The sequence below is a fragment of the Jaculus jaculus genome, chromosome 7, assembly GCF_020740685.1.
Source record: "Jaculus jaculus isolate mJacJac1 chromosome 7, mJacJac1.mat.Y.cur, whole genome shotgun sequence".
Classification (NCBI taxonomy): Eukaryota; Metazoa; Chordata; class Mammalia; order Rodentia; family Dipodidae; genus Jaculus; species Jaculus jaculus.
The window spans coordinates 87,890,671-87,903,269 of record NC_059108.1 but is presented as its reverse complement, the minus strand read 5'-3'; the positions used below and the strand labels follow the sequence as shown (position 1 = coordinate 87,903,269).

General features: G+C 40.8%; 1 pseudogene; it reads left to right on the top strand.

The window, feature by feature from the left end:
• LOC101614244 overlaps positions 1 to 10,875 on the top strand; it is a 53,088-nt pseudogene extending 42,213 nt beyond the window's left edge.
• The last annotated feature ends 1,724 nt before the right edge of the window (positions 10,876 to 12,599 follow it).

Sequence of the window (12,599 nt, the reverse complement as noted above, 5' to 3'; positions counted from 1 at the left end):
GTTACAAGAGGACAACTTCAGAGTGTCTGTGCTCCACATTCTTTGAGACAGACTAACTGCCACACTCCAAAAAAATGTCAGACTAGCTGGTCCAATCACCTCAGATTCTCCTGGCTCCACCTCCCATTGTATACACGTTAGGATCACATGCATCACATTACATCCAGCTTTCCATGGGAGCTGGTGAATTTGCACACAGTGTCTTTAATTGTTGAGCTTTCTTCCTAGCACATAATCACATAATACTATAATTAGTACCAACAATTTGAACTCATCAGCTCACCTGACACAATCATACCTTTTTCATTAATTTCTTGAAGTATATATCAGCTTAGAAACCTCTTAACATCATTAATTTTTCAAGATATAATAAACTTTGTGGGATGAATCATTATAGAACTGTCAACATTGCCAATGTTTTGAAGTCTAACAATAGAGCTCTTTCCCACTAAAACATAGTGATCAGACTACCAACCTCCAAACAATCTACACTGTGCTTTTGGGGTTTGGGCTTTAACCCTCACAGACAAGCACATTGGTGATGATAAGGGAAAAACCCCATGAGCTCAGCTGTAAGGTGTTAACTATTCTCTTCTGTTGCATGCATTGGGGTAAGGTCCAGCACCCAGTCTGATCCTAATGAGTTTATTCAATTTCTGTTGACCAGCCTCTATCCTCAACAGAATGGAAGCCGTTGGCTTAGCAATCACCCATCAAATCAGTCTTTTGGTACAGCTCCTACTGGGTTTTATGACCAAACATGGCCAATTGTAGACAGCTTCATATTGCTGGGATGAAGATCTAAACAAGACACAGTTTATGGGAGGAAGAAGTTTATTTCAGTTTCCAGATCCAGGGGGAAGTTCATCTATTGCAAAAGAAATTAATGATGTTAAGAGGTTCCTAAATTGAGATATTCATCATGAAATTAATGAAGAAGACATGATTATGTCAGGTGAGCTGGTGAATTCAAGTGGATGGCTGGTTCCCATTCATAAATCCAAACAGATAAAGGAACCATCAGCAGCCAACAGACATCAGAAAGAAACAAGCAGCAGAGACCATGCCAAATCTCACATCTTTCTTCATACCCTTGAGCTGGAATTCAGATATACCCTCAAACATACCTTTGGTCTGAGCCACGGATACTCCCACAGTGACACCTCCTGTAGCCAGTCAGCTAGGGTCCCAAATTGCAAGCTTTAATAAAACACCTGAGTTGATGGGGGACACCCATTCAAACTACCACACCAATGGTATCATGACACCTGAGAATAAAATACCATAGCAACCACCTGCCAGAAATGGTAATGTATGAAATACATTACTTATTCTTTAACAAAGTCATTTTGGAAAATATCAGTTAATCAAAGTACAAACCGACCATTGCAAAGTTACTAATGACTACATCCATTCCACTGGGGTGGGTGGGTCTTCAGATGGACTTTCAAGACCAAAAGTAGGTCTAGAAAGACTGGGAAGACAAGTGTTACATAAATTGAAAAAAAGTAAGATTCAATTAAAGGAATTTGAAAAATGAAGGCTATGGGCTGGAGAAATGGCTTAGCGGTTAAGTGCTTGCCTGTGCAGCCTAAGGACCCTGGTTCAAGGCTTGATTCCCCAGGAGCCACATTAGCCAGATGCACAAGGGGGCACACACATCTGGCGTTCGTTTGCAGTGGCTGGAGGCCCTGGTGTGCCCATTCTCTCTCTCTCTCTCTATCTACCTCTTTCTCTCTCTGTCTGTTGCTCTCAAATAAATAAATAAAAATAAATGAAAAAAATTAGAAAAATGAAGGCTATGACTTTCTTTAGTAACACTCTCCATCATGCTGAGGAAAAAAGAATGAAGCTTCATTGAACCGAGATTTTGGTAAATTTTTGCCAAGAAGAAGTCCAGACAAGCACCACTGGAGCCAAAAATCATCTTACCCAGAATGTGAGGAAAGGCTACTTGGTATGGGTGAACATGTCAGTGATCTGGTTTGTTAGCTGTCTTCAGCTTCTGTAGCCCATCATCTGTATAGTCTAACCAGTAGATGAATTGTACATTAACTATTCCTTGCCTATACAGTGGTCCAGGATCACAAGATAAAGCTTCATTTCAACCTTAGAGACCATGATGCCTGAGAAGTCACAGCTGAGATCACTGGCTACTCAAATGCTGTTGAGTTTATGAGCTCACAAGATGACCATTATGATGAATACATTTTAGAGCATCTATATCCCTCTGTTCTGGGATTTCCCAACCTAAGTCTTTCAGATATTCTATCGTCTAATATTTCAAGTCAAAAACACTGACCCTTTCACTTGTCTTCAGCCTACACTGTGCTGTGCATTGTGAGCAGTGCTCTCGGTAGAACAATCTTGCAGCACTGATTCTCATCTGTGAGTGATTCCATCAATACTAGAACTTCCCAGTGTCATGTCTGCTTCTGATCACTTCCAGGTGTATTCGGGCAGTTCTGGGCCTGCATGTCTGTGGGTGTGTGCTGTCTAGGGTTTATAGTTGTTATCTTAGAAAGGCATAGTTTGATATAAGTTACTTTCTATGACTGCAATCAGAACACTTCTTCAAAAACGTACACTTAAAACAAGCTTTTTAGTTGATTTTTATGCACTCTAAAACTTGAGAGCTGCTGTGTTAGACAAACTTTTGTGTTTAACTTTGTCTTTTGATAAGTCATTTTCCTTACTGAAAAGAAGTTAACCTCTTCAGATACATTAGTCTTATTTCCTTAAAGCTGACACAAAGTCCTACAAATGTGAGACCATACTCCTTTCCAAGTGTATTCCTTAGCCCATGTTTCTCCAAAGGACTTGACTGTTGAAACTCAGGGAATAGCTATATGCACCATCCTGTCCTATAGTATCTTGGTTTTAAATGTGGTAATGCTTAAGGAAAAAAAATCTAATAATATCAAAAATACCCTGGAAGCCCATAAAATGTTCTTCAAATTTGTGTATTAAATTTGATAAAGAAATTTTTTGCACATTAGTGTTTGAGAGCTACTAAGATAGGAAAAAGAGAAATACAAAAAAAGTCTCTGAACAAATACATGGGATTTTCAATCATCTTTTTGGCAAAAGAACTGTAAATATGAATTGTAGAAAGGAAGAACATTTCCTTTATTTATTTCTCTGCTTTTGTTTTTGAGACATAATCTCTCCTTATAACCAAAGCTGTTCTTATTCTCTTTCAAAAAATATTTTTGGCGGTTAAGATGGCGGCGTAGGTACCACGCCAAAGCAGCCTGGGGGGGAAAAGACCAAAAAAAAACTCAGCAAAATACACACTTTTACTAAAAAGTGAGGTGTATAGGAAGTTGAGGCGGCAGCGGAGAAGTGGAAGAGTTATAGAGCATCCAGAGCCTGCACAGCCGGGAACAGCGGCTCCGGGGCGGCTCGGCTACCCGCCGCAACTGCGGAGCGGCAGAAAACCGCCGGACTCTCGGCTCGAGCCGCAGGACAAGCCAGGTGCGGGATTTTCCCCTCACACCGCGCTCTCCGCAACTCGGGAAACGTGAGGGGAGAACGGCAGCGAGCAACGGAGGGAGGAGCAGACCACGAGGTAAAAGCACACGTGGAGAAGCGATACATCCAGAGCAGCTGCGGCTCCCTCCCCTCACCCGCCGCCTGAACCCAGCTCCAGCGAACACAGCAGCGGCCCGGGACCAGCCACGCCAACTTGGGCTGACGGCGGGACCCAAGCAGGAGCAGAATTCGGCAGCAACTTCAGCGGCTCCAGCACCGGTACCAGTGGCCCCAGCAGCAGCGGACCCAGGAGCGACTTCGGGGTGAGCAGCACCGGTGGACACGGCAACGGCAGCTTCAGCAGCGGTGGGGGCTCCGGGGGTGGCAGCTACAACAGCTGCAGAGACGGCAGCAGCGACTCAGTTTGCCCTGTAGGAAAAGCAAGTGCCCAGCTCCAGAAATCAGAACAACAGCCCGACGACCCAGGCAGCAACTTGACTGAGACCACAATCACCCAAGGTAACTGGGATTGCACCAGGGAAGGGTCTCACTTGGTCACAAACTGACTTGGATACCTCAACAGACCAGAAATCTAAACCTCTTTGTTGATAGAGGATCTGGTCATTATAATAACTACTCTTGCATACATACTCGGGGCTGTTTTTGATGGAATGGGTACAGTGTTTAGTTAAATTTTAGAATCTACCAGTATATTATTCCACTCAGCCTGCTTGAATACTCCTATAGCAGGGAAACTCAACCCCTAAGAACATCTTTGTAGATACTCTGAGAGTCTTAAGAGCCACACCTAATACCTTAAGGTCCTACCCTGAAAATATATTACATCAAATCAATTGATACAGCTAAGAATACATAGCTAGCTAGAAAATCCAAGCATTAACTTAATCCAAGATGCAAAAATATATACATTATAACACAAGAAACACTAAAAAGCAAGACGATATAAATCCACCTAAAAGTATTAATGCATCAGAAATGTCCTCCAGTGAGAAAGAGTTAGAGGAAATGCCTGAGAAAGAGTTCAAAAGAATAATTATAAATATGTTCAAAGAGGTCAAAGAACACATGAAAACAATCAAAGAAGAAATCAAAGAGGAAATCAAAGAGGAAATCAAAGGAACCAAAGAAGAGGCAGGACACCAATTTAATGAAATAAAGAAGGCAATACAAGACATAAATAGAGAAATAGAAATAATAAAGAAAAACCAGTCAGAATTACTAGCAATGAAGAACACAGTTAATGAAATAAAAAACTCTGTAGAAAATCTCACCAGTAGGATGGATGAGGGAGAGGACAGAATATCTAAGCTAGAAGATCAGGTGGCAGACCTAATGCAGTCCAACAAAGAGAAAGACAAACTTATAGAAAAGTATGAGTGGGAATTTCAAGATATTCGGGACACTATGAAAAGATCCAATATAAGAATTCAGGGCATAGTAGAAGGAGAAGAATTCCACTCCAGAGGCATAGTAGGCATCTTCAACAAAATCATAGAGGAAAATTTTCCCCAAATTGGGAAAGAGGTGCCAATACAGATACAGGAAGCCTTTAGAACCCCAGCCAGACAAAACCCAGAAAGAAACTCTCCTCGCCACATTATACTCAAACTTCCAAACACACAAACCAAAGATAAAATATTGAAAGCAGTTAGAGAGAAAAATCAAGTTACCTACAAAAGCAAGCCCATCAGGATTACAGCAGATTATTCAACACAAACTTTTAAAGCCAGAAGGGCCTGGAGTGATATATTCCAAGTTCTGAAAGATAACAACTGTCAACCAAGGTTACTTTATCCTGCAAAGTTATCCATCCAAAATAGATGGAGAAATAAAGACATTCCATGACAAAAGCAGGTTAAAGGAATATCTGAAGACAAAACCAGCTCTACAGAAAATACTTGATAGAATCCTCCATGCTGAACAAAAGGAAAAGCACACATATAAGGAACCTAGAAAAAATCAGCCATACTCAAATACCAGTTAACAGAAGAGAGCACAGGTAGAACAAGTAACACACACACACACACACACACAAATGGCAAACATAAATACACACCTTTCAATAATATCTCTTAATATCAATGGTCTCAATGCCCCAACGAAAGACATAGATTTGCAGACTGGGTTAAAAAGCAGGATCCTACAATTTGTTGTCTTCAAGAAACTCACCTTTCTACAAAGGATAGACATTATCTTAGGGTGAAAGGTTGGAAGACGGTGTTTCAAGCAAATGGGCCTAGAAAACAAGCAGGGGTTGCTATCCTAATATCAGACAGGGTGGACTTTAGTCCGAAGTTATTCAAAAAAGATAAGGAAGGTCACTTTATATTGATTAAGGGCACACTACAACAGGAGGACATTACAATCCTAAACATATATGCACCTAATATGGGGGCTCCCAAATTCGTCAAACAAACACTATTAGAACTAAGGTCACAGATAACACCAAACACGGTGGTGGTGGGTGACTTTAACACCCCACTCTCATCAATTGACAGGTCATCCAGGGAAAGAATAAACAGAGAGGCATCTGGACTAAATGAGGTCATAGAAGGAATGGACCTAACAGATATATACAGGATATTTCATCCAAAGGCTGCAGAATATACATTCTTTTCAGCAGCACATGGAACATTCTCTAAAATAGACCATATATTAGGACACAAAGCAAATCTTAACAAATTCAGGAAAATTGAAATAATTCCTTGCATTCTATCTGACCACAATGGAATTAAACTACAAATCAGTAGCAAGAAAGGCTATAGAGCATACACAAAATCATGGAAACTAAACAATACACTACTAAATGATGAGTGGGTCAATGAAGAAATCAAAAAGGAAATCAAAAAATTTATAGAGTCAAATGATAATGAGAACACAACATACCAAAATCTCTGGGACACAATGAAGGCAGTTCTAAGAGGTAAATTTATAGCCTTAAGTGCCTATATTAAGAAATTAGAAAGGTCGCAAGTAAATGACCTAATGCTTCGCCTTAAAGCCTTGGAAAAAGAAGAACAAGGCAAACCAAAAAGTAGTAGACGGGAAGAAATAATAAAGATTAGGGCAGAAATTAATGAAATAGAAACAAAAAGAACAATCCAAAGAATTAATGAAACAAAGAGTTGGTTCTTTGAAAGGATAAACAAGATTGATAAACCCTTAGCAAATCTGACCAAAAGAAAGAGAGAAGAGACACAAATTAATAAAATCAGAGATGAACAAGGTAACATCACAACAGATTCCAGAGAAATTCAAAAAATTATAGGGACATACTATAAAAGCATATACTCCACAAAGTATGAAAATCTGAAAGAAATGGATGATTTCCTTGATCTATATGACCTACCTAAATTAAATCAAAATGAGATTAATCACTTAAATAGACCTATAACAAACATGGAGATCCGAGCAGTTATCAATAATCTCCCAACTAAAAAAAGCCCAGGCCCGGATGGATTCACTGCTGAATTTTACCAGACTTTTAAGGAAGAGCTAACACCATTGCTTCTTAAGCTTTTCCAGGAAATAGAAAAAGAAGGAATCCTACCAAACTCCTTCTATGAGGCCAGCATCACCCTGATACCAAAACCAGGCAAAGATAGAACAAAAAAAGAAAATTACAGACCAATCTCCCTCATGAACATAGATGCAAAAATTCTCAACAAAATATTGGCAAACAGAATACAAGAGTATATCAAAAAGATCATTCACCCTGACCAAGTAGGCTTTATCCCAGAGATGCAGGGATGGTTCAACATACGCAAATCTATAAATGTAATACATTACATAAATGGGTTGAAGGACAAAAATCACATGATCATCTCATTAGATGCAGAGAAAGCATTTGACCAAATCCAACATCCCTTCATGATAAAAGTCCTACAGAGACTGGGAATAGAAGGAACATATCTCAATATAATAAAGGCTATTTATGACAAGCCTACAGCCAACATATTACTAAATGGGGAAAAACTGGAAGCTTTTCCACTAAAATCAGGAACAAGACAAGGGTGTCCACTGTCTCCACTTCTATTTAATATAGTTTTGGAAGTCTTAGCCATAGCAATAAGGCAAGAGACACACATAAAAGGGATACAAATTGGAAAGGAAGAAATCAAGTTATCATTATTTGCAGATGACATGATTCTATACATAAAGGACCCTAAAGACTCTACTAGCAAGCTGTTAGAGCTGATCAAAACCTACAGCAATGTAGCAGGATACAAAATAAATACAAAGAAATCAGTAGCCTTCGTATATGCTAACAACAAACACACAGAGGATGAAATCAGAGAATCACTCCCATTCACAATTGCATCAAAAAAAAATAAAATACCTTGGAATAAACCTAACTAAGGAAGTAAAGAATCTATACAATGAGAACTTTAAGACACTCAAGCGAGAAATTGCAGAAGACACTAGAAAGTGGAGAAACATCCCTTGTTCCTGGCTTGGAAGAATCAATATCGTGAAAATGGCAATCTTACCTAAAGCAATCTACACATTTAATGCAATCCCTATCAAAATTCCAAAGGCTTTCTTCATGGAAATAGAAAAAACAATCCAAAAATTCATTTGGAATCATAAAAAACCTCGAATATCTAAAATAATACTGAGCAACAAAAAAGAGGCTGGTGGTATCACCATATCTGATTTTAAACTATACTACAGAGCCATAGTAACAAAAACAGCATGGTACTGGCACAAAAACAGACATGTAGATCAGTGGAACAGAATAGAGGACCCAGATGTAAGCCCAAGTAGCTATAGCCACCTGATATTCGATAAAAATGCCAAAAATACTCATTGGAGAAGAGACAGCCTCTTCAGCAAATGGTGTTTTGAAAACTGGATAAATATCTGCAGAAGGATGAAAATAGATTCTTCTCTCTCGCCATGCACAAGAATTAAGTCCAAATGTATTAAAGACCTTAACATCAGACCGGAAACTTTGAAACTGCTAGAGGAAAAAGTAGGGGAAACCCTTCAACATATTGGTCTTGGCAAAGACTTTCTGAATACAACCCCAATTGCTCAGGCAATAAAACCACAGATTAACCACTGGGACCTAATGAAATTACAAAGATTTTGCACCGCAAAGGACACAGTGAAAAAAGCAAAGAGGCAACCTACAGAATGGGAAAAAATCTTCGCCAGCTATATATCTGATAGAGGATTAATATCTAGGATATACAAAGAACTCAAAAAGTTAAATAATAAGGAATCAAACAAGCCAATCAAAAAATGGGCTAAGGAGCTAAATAGAGAGTTCTCAAATGAAGAAATACGAATGGCATATAAGCACCTAAAAAAATGTTCTACGTCACTAGTCATCAGGGAAATGCAGATTAAAACTACATTGAGATTCCATCTCACTCCTGTCAGATTGGCCACCATCATGAAAACAAATGATCATAAATGTTGGCGGGGATGTGGAAAAAAAGGAACCCTTCTGCACTGCTGGTGGGAATGCAATCTGGTCCAGCCATTGTGGAAAACAGTGTGGAGGTTCCTAAAGCAGCTAGAGATTGATCTACCATATGACCCAGCTATAGCACTCCTGGGCATATATCCAAAGGACTCATCTCATTTCCTTAGAAGTACATGCTCAACCATGTTTATTGCTGCTCAATTTATAATAGCTGGGAAATGGAACCAGCCTAGATGTCCCTCAACAGATGAGTGGATAATGAAGATGTGGTACATTTATACAATGGAGTTCTACTCAGCGGTAAAGAAAAATGAAGTTATGAAATTTGCAGAAAAATGGATGGACCTGGAAAGTATTATACTAAGTCAGGTAACCCAGGCCCAGAAAGCCAAGCGCCACATGTTCTCCCTCATATGGGGATCCTAGCTACAGATGACTGGGCTTCTGTGTGAGAATGAAAATACTTAGTAGCAGAGGCCAGTAAGTTGAAAAGGAGACATAAAGGGTGGAGAAAGGAAGGGAGGAAGATACTTAATAGGTTGATATTGTATATATGTAATTACAATGATTGTAATGGGGAGGTAATATGATTGAGAATAGAATTTCAAACGGGAAAGTGTGGGGGTGGGGAGGGAGGGAATCACCATGGGATATATTTTATAATCATGGAAAATGTTAATAAAAATTAAAAAAAAAAATATTTTTGTGGGGCTGGGAAGATGGCTGAGTGGTTAAGTCATTTGCCTGCAAAGCCAAAGGATCCCAGTTTGATTCTCCAGGACCCGCGTAAGTCAGATGCACAAGGTGGCACATGCTTATGGAGTTCGTTTGCAGTGACTGGAGGCCCTGGCACACCCATATCCTCTCTCTCAAATAAATAAATAAAATATATTAAAAAAATATTGTGGGGGGGAATGTTCATGTGAGTGAATGTGGGCATAAACCTGCCACCCTGTGCAGGTGAAGACTAGAGGGCAAACTCAGGTATCAGTCCTCACTTTCCCATCGCGTTTGTGGCTGTGTCTCTTGACCACTGCTGCCCACAAGCTTCCAGGTCCAGCTTCATGGGGATTTGAACCCAGGTCCTCAGGCTTGTACAGCAGGTACTTTTCACACTGGGACATGCCATTTGAGAATTCTTTACAGTTACTATTTAGGTTAGGGCTCCTTCTGTTTTAGAATACAAATTGACAATCAAAATTTACTTTACTGCTGAAGGGCATCCGTCCCAAGAAGACCAACCTGGTGTGGGACGAGGCAAGCGGCCAGTGGCTGCGTTGCTGGGGATACAAGCGGGTAGGGACGACACCAAGGAATGGCTGATCGAGGTGCCAGGTGGCGCGGACCCCATGGAAGACCAGTTTGCCAAGCGCATTCAGGCCAAGAAGAAACGCGTGGCCAAGAACGAGCTGAACCGGCTGCGGAGCCTGGCCCGCGCGTACAAGGTGCAGATGCCCAGCGCCCCCCGCCTGCACCTGCCGGGTACCAGAGTAAGGAGGAGCTGGGCCGCGCCATGCAGGTGGCCAAGGTCTCCACCGCCTCGGCGGGCCGCTTCCAGGAGCGCCTCTCCAGGGAGATAGCAAGAAGAGGAAGTTTCAGCCTCTCTTCCGGGACTTTGCAGCCGAGAAAAAGAGCCAGTTGGAGCTACTTCTAGTCATGAACAGCAAGAAACTTCAGCTGGATGTGACGAGAGCCACTAATAAACAAATGAGGGAGGAGGACCAGGAGGCCGATGCCCAGAGGAAGAAAATGAGCCAGAGGGCGAGAAAAGGAGGCCAACCAGGTCCTGGAGGCAAGAGGAAAGGTGGCGGTCCGCCCAGTGGGGCGGGGGTGCCGGGGAGGGAGAGAAAGGGAGGCTTGGGTGGCAAGATGCAGTCCAGACGCCTGGCGTGGGTGGCAAAAGGAGAGGAGGAGTGCAGCCCCAAGGAGGGACGAGGCGGAAGTAATAGTTCCACCCGTGGACCTTTTCTCTGGAGCAAGAACTGTGCTGAGTGTTGATTTGAGTCCTGAGTTGGGGGAGCTGAAAAGGAAATGGCATAGAGGTGGAAGGGGCAAGTTTGTGATTAAATCTCATACTCAATCTCCAGTGAGTAGACCTTTGAGAGGTGGAGCTGTGGTGGTTTGAATTAAATGTCCCCATAAACTCATGTGTTTGGAATGCTAGGTTCCAAGCTTGTGGTAATTTGGGAGTTGGAGCCTTGCTGGAGGAGGTGTATTGTTGGGGATGGGCTTATAGGTGTTATAGCCACTTTTCCCTTGCCAGTGTTTGGTTCACTCTCTTGCTGCTGTTTCCACCTGCTGTGTGGCAGAGGTGATGCCCAGCATATCTGCTCATTCCACATGTTCCTCTGGCATCATGGAGCTTCCCAGAGTCTGTAAGCTAAAAATAAACCCTTTCCTCCCATAAGCTGCTTTGGGTTAGGTGTTTTGTCCCAGCAATAAGAAGGTAACTACTACATTCAGCTATGGTGTGCTTATAATAACACACATTGACTATATAGACATAATCTAAAAGTAAAAGGAAGAAAATATGTCTACCATGCTAGTGCTAATAAAAGGAAATCTGGATTTATATTTAAAAAATGGAGATTCCTGAACATGGGTTATTAGCAGAGATGTTGAATTCAAAAGATTGTAACAATCATAAATGTTTATAAAACTCATAAAGAAGCTACAAAATAGATAAAAGCAAATCTTATGCAACTATAAGAACAGAGAAATTCACAATTACAGTTGAAGATTTCAACATCTCTTTCAATAATTGATAGAACAAGTGGGCAGAATTACAAGTGCATGAAAGTCTTGAATAACATGATGAAGCAAGTTGACCTAAATGACAGTTATAGAACACTCCACTCAACAATAGCAGAGTAAACATTCTCTTCAAATGTGGTGAACACATTTACCAAGATATTCTGGGACATTTATACAAGGCTCAAGAAGTTTGAAAGGATTCCAGTCATACTAAGTAAGTACTCTGATCACATTAAAATCAAGCTTGTGATAATATCAAGCTATTGGGAAAATCCACATTTGAAATTTAAAGAGCATAAATTATATAACTTATGTCAGAGAATGATACCAAAATGGAAATTAACTCCTAGTACTTATAAAGCCAAGGTGGGAGAATTACAAGTTTGAGGCCAGCCTGGGCTACATAGTTATACCTGTTACAAAAAAGAAATAAATGAAAATAAAAATACACAGGATACAACTAAAGCAGTGCTTAGAAGTAAAGATGTACAACTCAATGCCTATATAGAAAAGAAAAGAAGAAAGTTAGGAGAGGCACTGGGAATATAGCTTAGTGGGTAGATTACTTGCCCAGTATGTACAAAGTCCTGGGTTTGATCCCCAACATCACATAAACCAAGTATGGTGGTTGTAGTGGTTTGAATAGATGGCCCCCAATATATTCAGTTGTTTATTTGTTTGTAAATTGCATCTGCAGTCACCTGGCTGGAGGCAATGTCACTGGGTGGCTCTTAAGGTGTGGTGGTGGGTTTTAGATTTCGATTTAAAGATATGCAAAGTGTGCCTAGCTGGAGTTCCTGAAGTGTGTTGTGGTTTTTGACATTTAGGCTTGTACTTCTCTCTCTCTGCTTGGTCCTGTGAAAGCAGGGCAGTTTCTTCTGCCATTATGGAACTTGCCCTGGATCTGTAAGCTTCA